The following is a 6829-nucleotide window of genomic DNA, read 5'->3' as shown; positions in this document are numbered from 1 at the left end:
CCCCTCCCCCTGCCCTCCTCTCGGCTGCGGCTGCTGTGGAGGTAGTAGCGGGCTGCCACCGCTGCTGCGGGGGCTGTGGGGGTAGTAGTAGTGGTAATCCTACTGCTACCTCCACGGCTCGGGGTCAGCTACTCCCGAGACGTCCGTGACGTCACTGCTGTAGTGGTGGCAGTCTGCTACTACCTCCACAGTTACCACAGCTCCGAGCTAACTAGGTGTATGAAATCAAGTAAAATGTAGTAGTCATTTTTAATTCTTTATTGTTTTAAATCATTTACATTATAAGAGTAAAGTCTTCCTCAAGTAGCCGGCTTGTTTCTGCTGGTGACTTGGGGTGAATCTGAATACCTGAAAAAGAAAGAAAAAAATCTAAGTTAAATTCAAATTATCAGAGTTCAACTCAAACGTTTTCTGGTCCATATGGTATCACCGTGACGCCAGCTCATCGAATGAACTTTCTATGTTACAGGTGGCCAGCATCAAGTCCAGGCATATTCCTTTGGACAAGAACCAGCATCACTCCCTACTCTACTAAGACTGTACCATACAGACATAATAAATAGCAGCATTACTCTAAGTGACACTCTGATGATTTGCCTCTACGTCCCTCCACTAAAATCAACACACAACTACATATATGGAGTAAGCATAAAAGCAATAAAGAAATGACAATTTAATTTAGAAAACATTCAGAAACGACAACTTGAATGGTCAATGCAAATAACTTTACTCTGAAATATATTAGACCGAGGTATCTTCATATTCTCTCGGCTTACTCAAAGCCCGATACACAATCAATATATGAAAGTGGAAATAAATAGCAGCATTTCTCTGAGACTCTGATGATTTGCCTCTACTTCCTGTCTACTAAAATTAACACACGACCACATATTGTAGGATCAAGTATTAGGCCGTAACCCCCCAAAGAGAAACAAACCTAGGATGGCCACGCAATCGGAGTTTTCAAATTCTCTGACTTTGAAATGTATATTGAGTGGAACTTTTTGCCTCCCGAAAAATTGAAAATGCCACCGAAAGTTTGAAAACAACAATTTGGGGCAAGATTCAGTCATTTTCCCTAACCAACGGTCAATTTCCCTGACTTTTGCCTGACTTCACTGACCAATATTTTTCCCTGACTTCCAGGTAGCGTGGCCACCCTAAGGTATTTAATACCTAAATAAAGTTTTACCAAACTTGACTCTACCATAATGTATTGATATTTATGTAAATGTTACATAAAAAGTCAAATTAACTTACCAGAATCATTCCTGTGATCATGAGAAAATGGGGCAATTTCTCATGCTGTGTGCTGTGACACTAACTCAGCATACCTTGGGTGATTGCTACCCGCTGCTGCTTAGCTGATGTCAAGGACAGATGCAACTATTGGGCAGTCTTCCTGCAACAGGGTAAAAACAGAATTTTGGTCAACATATATCATGATGACACCAACTCCTCTCTCTCTCTCTGGACTCCTAACAGTTTCAGGTGGCTGCCTAACATTAATGTGCCATGCTTCAAAAGCATTGCCTAGGACAGATAATGTCAACTCAACGTAAATTTTCACAGGTGAAATATCATAAATATTCATGCACTGTTAACTCTGTTTCCCTATTATTTACTTTCCATTTTTATCATACATTACAGAACTAAAGAGAGAAAGAGAGCATTCAGTTGGCATGGAAAAGAATATTTCTGCCTCATTGAGCAGAAAAAAGTGCAAAATCAATGAGGAGATAAAAGAAAAATATGAACACATCATAATTAACATTTGTAAGATTTCATCAAAATATATAAAGTAAAACTTTTTTATAAGCCCTCGTTTCAGTCCTGCTTCCATTCCCTTTCGCAATCCTTGGTGCAGCAGAAAGGTTAAAAACATAAGGGATCTGAGAGGCTTCAAAATTTATTCTAAGTGTAAACAAAAAATTAGAATCCCACTTGAAAAACTCAAAAACTTTGGGGACTATATCTGAGATTAATAGCTGTTATTCCCTAAGGACAGAAAATGAGCAAACTGGCGCTCTTTTCTATTTGAAAAACATCCTCACATTACTTACTGAGTATTATTATTTCCCTCCATACCCGCAGGAGGAGAGTCATGCATGAACTGGAGCTGTGAGGGGTGACAGAATGAGGAGCGGAGGGCTACAATTACTCTCAATGGCCTTATTTACATTCACTGCACCAACTTTATGAAAAATATTGATCAATTTTTCATTTGAGGCCATTTGAGGCTTTCATTACTTGTTCCATAAACCGGCTAATACGGGACCATGCGGGGTAATGTGGACCACCCTCTTAATCCTATGTCCCACTTCTGCTTGACTTGCGCAACCAGTGAGCTGTCGCCCAGCATTGTCAGGAACAAAACTAAGTGGTAGTACGAGTCGAGCAGAAGCGGAATATAGAAAAAAGTGGGTGGTCCACTTTACCACGCATGGTCCATATTACCCTGTTTTACGGTTCTTTACCAGCCCACTTCACTCTCTTGGTGGTAGGAAGAACGAGTATTGATCTCAGTGCGGTGTCACCCTTCTCTCATGGTCACCCTTTATGAACTGTTTGTACTTTCATCTAGAAACACATAACACCTCCAGACATGATGGTGGAACCATCGTAGAGCGGAGACGCTGGTCTTAATTAAAACAATGAACCTTTTCTCAGGTTTAATGGTATAATTTTGAGTACTTTTAACATATTTTGTGAGTTGTCATTTTAAGTCCCTGATCGCAGCTTTGAGCATTAAGAAAAGCACAATGATCAGGAATGCAAATGCATCATGCATCCACGTTTGAACATTGGAGTTGCATTAGAGAAATGTTAAAAAAAAGTTTGGGTCATAGTAGTAAATTCAAAATGAGGTTATGTAAATAAGTTTGCGAATGAGATTTATCACATCACGTTTGCGTTCTTCCGCATCTTACGCATAGACAGAGGAGTCTCTATGAAACTATATTGACAAATCTATGATCAACGAAGACGAACTAGAACAAACCGAAAATAATAACAACAGCAGTTTCTTACCTCCGCGAAGTTACAAATAACACCAAACCCAAAAGCCTAAGACAAACTCTTTCCGCCGCAAACTGCAAACAACAGTGTTGCACGCAGTATAGTCTCGTCGCAGGGTTATGTGCAGCCGGGAGCAGGGAGGAGCAGGGTGTATCGCTGCTCAGGCGCTGAGGATGGGCCACCATCCCCACACAAACACCCGGAGGGCTGTTGAAATAATGCCGGCCGTCCGCCCCACCCATCTGTCCGTTCGTGTCGTGAACCGTTGCGCTAGAAAGTGTGGGTGAAACATGGAAATCGGGAGTCGGCAGTCAGGACTAGCTCACACCTGGAGAACACTACTCCTGCCTGAATGTACCGAAAGGGGCGACACCTAACGCTGCGATACTCCCCGCGTTGCGCGTGTGCTGCGTGGAGTATTCCCCGGCGCCCGACCGTGGAGCCCGAGCCCAGCACACGGGGTATATCTGCACTTGGATGCAGCCTTCAGAGGAGGGCTACTAGGACTCGCCCTCACCGTCTAAAATCAACGTCACTCGAGTGACTTTCTCCCCGCACTACACAACACCGTTGGTTCCTCTGCCGCATTCAAAAAATGTAATAATTACGAAAACAAAAAAAGAAGGCTGTAAGGGTAAGGGCACTAAAATGTAGTCTTATCGGGTCGGGGGTGCGCCGGGCCTGCTCCGCCCACCTCACCTCACCGGTGATATGATCAGTTGAGAGACTCCGCTGCCGGTCCGTTGAAGCCTTGGACCAATGCTACCCTCCCCACCGTTTCAACCGTTTCGCGTCTATCGGCAGTCCGACCATCCGGCCAAGGAAAGTTAGCCGGTGGTCGGCGGTCCGCGCTGGCGCTGGACCCGCCAACGCTCTGTTCCCACGAGCCTGTTTGTTTCTGACAACCCGCTCGATGCAGGAGTGCATCAAATAGCTGGAAACATACGCCGTCGCCGTCATGTGCCAGGGATCAGCTAGAAAGAACGTTCACCGTGACGGACTGCCAAGCCGTTGCAAGCTCTCATAGCGCCTGCCAGGTAGGCAACATTCACTCTGCAGTGCATGCGTGTCCTGCGGGCTGGCCTACCCTGAGTCTTGCAGGCGCCAAACGCCCATAATTTGCCAAATGGATCTGAGAAGAACGGGCGCCCTTTCTGGACGACCCAGAAACAGTACGTACTTCACAACCGATGTGCTGAGAGTAGCTTTGTTTCGAAAGCCAGACCGACGCGTCCGTGATCCCACAGTGACATCGTATGGTGACCACACCACTCGGCCGCCCTGCGCCGCCGTTCTGGTGTACTGACCGACCACAGGAGAATCATTCGCAGAGAAATCGCAACTTTTTCGACTTCTAGTTTGTCAGTCATCAAAACCTTAGTGTTTTGCCAGAAAAATTGTTCAACTAGGCCCCTTTTTTGGACGACATAATTTTGCGCTTTTTCACATAAAACGCGTGGTAAAATCGTCACTTCAGACGATTGGTGTCTTTGGACGCCAACCAATTTTTTTAGTGCGGAAGCCGAATGAAAAAGACCCTCTCCAACTCCTCTGCTCCAGGAGGTGCGAGCGAGGAATGAACCCCGGGCGCTCTCCCGGCCCGGCCCGGCCCCGTGAGCCGAGTTACGTTTGCTCGGTCTCTACCGCCCCATCCCCATCCGTCCCAGATTCTTCCGCGCTGCCGTTCCGCCTGTCCTTTTCAATCAGGACACCAAGTGCAGCGCTCTGCGTGGGGCTTCCCCTGAATACAGAGTGGGCGGCCACCCTTCTCCTCTTTCATCCCTCATAATATACGACTTCCACCCCCCCCCCAGCCCCCCTTCTGCGGTTTATTTTGCTCGGTTTGTTTCCATGTCGCCCCCGCTGTCGCTTCCAGCCGGGCTTCGCTTATCGAAACAAGACGCCAAAGGCTTCACCACTGTAAATGTGGCGTTCAACAGCCACGCGCCTCGCCACGCGCGCACCCCACCCGCCCGCGGACGCGTGTTCGCGGGGCTTTTCACTCGCAAAGATAGCAAATGTGTACTTTAATATTTTCGATATTCCCGCGCTTTTTTCGGGGTCGGTTTTCCTCCCTCTGCTGCTCTGAGAACGAGCTGCTTATTGACGTCAAGGGTCTGATCGGCTCGGCTCTGCCGGAGCCTCGCGGCCATCAGCCTTTTGTTCGCCAAACAATTGTGTGTTCTGATGCCTGGCTACTCCCCCCCCCCCCCCCCCCCGCCCTAACTGTTCTCGGAAGGCCTGCCGCCCCCGTAGGTCCGTGATGGCTGGGCCTAGTTGAGCCATACGGACCAGACGACTCGCCTGCTGCGGGTTATGGCGGCGAGGTAGCCCTGTACTCTGCTGCACAAATGTGCAGACATTGTGTGGTGTGGTCTCGTTTTCACTCCTCAGAACGTTTACCTCCTCCAACTCGTGCTGGCAAGGTGCGTGCGTGCGCGCGCGCGCGCGCGTGTGTTTAGCGAGGGCATTCCCGAGACAATGTGTTGGATTGAACTGTCAGGCAACGTCTTGCAAGATTTCATTTTGGGGGAGTTCATTTCGCAATTTTTATGCCTTATAACAAGCGACTTTGACATCAAAATTGTGCGCCCGTCAGTCGTAGAACTAGTTGAACGATCAAAAAGACCCCCGTGACCTATGCGCACGACTAACCCTGGTTGGTTGTGGTGTGTTTTTGGTACGCACTTTAGACTGTCTGCTGTGTGGCGTTGTATGTTGCCTACCAGTGAGCACCAGCAGGAAGCCCTTCCCGAGCTAAAGTGGTCCAGTTGTCCGGCCACGTCTTCTTGGCCGTTGTCGGGCCGGACCCGCTCTGCTCCGACCTATCGACTTGACTCAGACCTGCGTGACGGTTTACTCGAATCCCGCACCTTAAGCCCTCAGCCAATGACGAATCCCAGAAATACAGTTCTGCTTCTGACACGCCCTCTATCAATGCATCTTCCCCCTTTCCGTAGGTTTTCCTACAACGCCAACCCCGTGCGGCCCGCTAAACGCCTTCTGCTACACCAAGCCGCTACACCGTCTCCTTCACTGTACCGCAAAAGCTGAGAAAACTCTGAAAACTTTTACGTCAAGTTTATCGGCGCCTCCCACGGAGAGCCCGTCGCAAAAAAATTATAAAACTGAAAAGAAGAGTAAAACGAGGTGGCGTGCGAGCCAACCACGGCAGAGGATGGTGCGCGGCGCGCGCCATCGCAGAGAAACTTGACAGTAACTTCTCGTGACCCCCTCAGTCCGAGTCTATCCCTCACTGATTACGGATCCGGACGGCAACGTCTAGACTAACAGGACTTGCGACTAGTCTCGGAATTTGAACCACCAGTTTCTTTCAATTTTTCAGTGTATACACCGACAAACCTTCGATACTTCGATCGTGCCTTCCGCTCCTCAAATCAAAATTGCGACACTTTTACAAGTTTGAAACTTACAACGCAACCTTCAAGCCAAACTTCAGGCATAGAGTTTTCGTAGCTCGGATCTCGGGTGTAGTGGTATACTATACATTAAATCAATCAGAACGCTGATGTGGATGTGGTCGGGGCAGAGGAAGAAAGGTAGAAACACACAATGTTCAGGCCCACCATTTGTTCTGTATTGTTCTCAACATTCCAGTACAGGAACACGTTCCGTTTTAACAAATCATGGGTGTTCTCATCACTCCTTGTCGTCTTATCATCATTAGACACGTAAAAAGAAAGAAAACGGAAAACAAAACGAAAATTGACATCATCAAAATATTTTTTATTATAGTATGCACAGCTACACAGATACACATGTAGATTAAAATATACGTATAATATATACG

At 47.4% G+C, this 6829-nt stretch overlaps 1 long non-coding RNA gene across 1 annotated transcript; it reads right to left on the bottom strand.

The window, feature by feature from the left end:
* Positions 1-14: 14 nt before the first annotated feature.
* On the bottom strand, positions 15-3120 carry LOC113216067 (uncharacterized). Its single transcript, XR_008012324.1, has 3 exons — positions 3031-3120; positions 1261-1402; positions 15-348 (listed from the first exon to the last, which is right to left on the bottom strand). It is a non-coding gene; the product is annotated as an uncharacterized LOC113216067 (long non-coding RNA).
* Positions 3121-6829: the final 3709 nt, after the last annotated feature.

Source organism: Frankliniella occidentalis, unplaced genomic scaffold (assembly GCF_000697945.3).
Source record: "Frankliniella occidentalis isolate FOCC.00 unplaced genomic scaffold, Focc_3.1 Scaffold1, whole genome shotgun sequence".
Classification (NCBI taxonomy): Eukaryota; Metazoa; Arthropoda; class Insecta; order Thysanoptera; family Thripidae; genus Frankliniella; species Frankliniella occidentalis.
This window is presented reverse-complemented; position numbering and strand designations above follow the sequence as displayed.